The following is a 1262-nucleotide window of genomic DNA, read 5'->3' as shown; positions in this document are numbered from 1 at the left end:
CGCTAGCTAACCAGACTCTAATCCGCCTACCCATGGCCCAAATGACAAAAGGGGTGGAGTCTGGCCCCGCGAGACTAGTCACAAATATTTAAAGTAACTAGACGAATGTAAAACATTAAAGGGGTGGCCTTAGCAAGCAAAGCAATGTACATACAATAGATCTTGACAGACTAACAATACTCATGCATGATTGTGCCTGTGCAACAAGGGTCTATGGTGCAACTAGGCAGCTCAGAACTTGATGTATCATGTAGTTATGATCTACCTTTGTAATCTCTGAAGTGAAAGTTAGTACCTTGTTTATACTATAGTTATAGTATTGAGCAAGCATACCTGAATCAGCACTTTTGCCCCAAAATAAATGGACCATGTCTGATATCCTATATACTGGTACAGCCCTGACACATTATTGGGGCGAGCCTGAGCTCGCCCGACTAAGATGAGAAAGCGTCTTATAAGCTGAATGCAAGTGAGAAAGCTGCATGTACTGTAGCTAGCTGCATGCATCATGAGATCTATTCTATAGGTGATGTTTCTTCTCTAGCAGCAAGCCTAGGTTAACAAAGCAGATGTACAATCTTCAAATCAGTGACTGCTTCTAACTATATATAAGCAAGATAACTTTAATTGCTGCAACACTGCAGAGATTCTAACCAGAGTGAGAATTGCTTGCGTGGGAAGACTATTACGGATGTAAGGCGTGGTTTACAATGAAATAAATTCCGGCCGCCATTTTGGTTGGCAACTTTCAATGGAGAGCAAACGGGACGACATAAAAACAAACCTGTATTAAGAATTCTGGAGCGAATTTGACCAAACCTTTCACAGGATAAGCTTGAAGGTAGCTATCCTTTCTTATAACAAGCACTTTTTAGCTATTGATAGAGCTACAGCAGGTAAGTGAGGCATTTTCTTCGTGCCTTCATTGACTTCCTTAACAAACTTGCCTGGGCAATAGTCGAGCAGCTGCCCGGCCCCCGACTGTCTCTTTTCAAAAAGTTTGTGGGACTCTAGCAACTTCAGGAGACGGCGAGACGCACTAGTATGAGCTTTTATGGCTACTCTCTGAGGATCTTTAGTGCATTAAGACATTTATTAGTGCTTGAACAGAAGTTTTAGAAAGTTACGGCATGTCGAAACCAAAGGCCATATTTCAATGGCGTCAGTACTCTAAAACTATTAAACGCAGTCCATAACAAACACTACAGTGCACTGTAAGAGGTTAAGAAGTAACCATAGAAGCAGATATTTATAGTATGTCA

This window comes from Amphimedon queenslandica, unplaced genomic scaffold (assembly GCF_000090795.2).
Source record: "Amphimedon queenslandica unplaced genomic scaffold, v1.1 AMPQUscaffold_13365, whole genome shotgun sequence".
NCBI classification, from domain to species: Eukaryota; Metazoa; Porifera; class Demospongiae; order Haplosclerida; family Niphatidae; genus Amphimedon; species Amphimedon queenslandica.
This window is presented reverse-complemented; position numbering follows the sequence as displayed.